This window comes from Anser anser, assembly GCF_964211835.1.
Source record: "Anser anser genome assembly, chromosome: 2".
NCBI classification, from domain to species: domain Eukaryota; kingdom Metazoa; phylum Chordata; class Aves; order Anseriformes; family Anatidae; genus Anser; species Anser anser.
Genome location: NC_139721.1, coordinates 7,993,693 through 7,995,005, shown reverse-complemented (window position 1 = coordinate 7,995,005; position 1,313 = coordinate 7,993,693).

Genomic DNA, 1,313 nt, shown 5'->3' with positions numbered 1-1,313 from the left:
AAACGTAGCTGTAAATGAATTTCTTTTAGTCTTAATAAAAGCAGAGAAATTCCCTGTGGAAATATACATGTCCAATATAAAACAAACCAGACTCAGAGGGCATCATTTATTGTGTAAAAGTTCAGTTAAAGACAACAGAATGTCCTACATTCATACCTGGCTCTATGCTCTTTCCCCTCCCTTGCTCCTGACCCCATTTAACATTCCCACAGGACATACTGAGATTTATTGGAAATGTTCTGGACAGGACTGAAATGACAGCTCCAGTCCCAGAAGCCGCACGATGTTAAGTAAGATAGAGAAAAGTGTAGGTAGCCCAGATTAATATTGCTATAACATGTACAAAGTACAAGAAAAAATAATATGAACTCATCTAGTCTATCTACACAAAACAAATAAAAACTAGAAAGTTGAAAGTTGTTTCAATTTTTCTCCTATTAAAAGTGATTTTAAAATTGGTGTTTTTCTTCCTTTCTTTTTTTTTCTTTTTTTTTTTCTCTTTTTAACTACTGACTGATTGTGAAACACTTTAATTGGAAAAACAAAGCCTTTTCTGCCAGGAAAGTTGTATTGTCACCATTCTCTCAGGATAAGCTCCAAGGGGGACCCTCCTGAGCTGATATAGCCATGATTGAAGTTGTGGCTCTGTTTTTTCCCCCTACCTGCTCATGCCTCTCGCACACGGCAGCACATTTACCCTGCACTCCCTGGGTTTCAGCTCGTTGGATGCATGCCTGGCTGCAACCACTCCTTTGCAAACCCCAGCATACACTGGGAGGGTGCTCAGCAACTTTTGTTAATGTTCCAGTCTTTTAGTGCACGGCAAACCTCTTGTCTTTTATTACAGGTGTTCAGGCTAGCTGCAGCCATAACCTAGCAGACTGCACAAGGAACCAGGCAGGACATGGAGAGAGAAACAGCATTTTTTCCTCTCTGTTTCTCATTCTCATATTAAGTAGTTCTCTAGTCAGGAGGTCCTGGATACTGCCCCATTCTTATTGTTTTGGCATTTCACTTTGCTTCATGTTGAGTTTCTTCTCCGCTTAAAAAACACTCAGTGGACTTATTGCTAAAAGTTGATATTGGTTGTTCAACAAAGGGAAGTGCAAAGTCCTGCACCTGGGGAGGAACAACCCCCGGATCCAGGACATGTCAGGGGCCACCCAACTGGAAAGCAGTTCTGCAGAAAAGGACCCTTTTGATGAACACCAGGTTGAACACGAGTCATCAATAAGTCCTTATCACAAAGAAGGCTAATTATATCCTGGGCTGCATTTGCCAAAGTATCACCAGCAGGTCAAAGGGGGTGATCC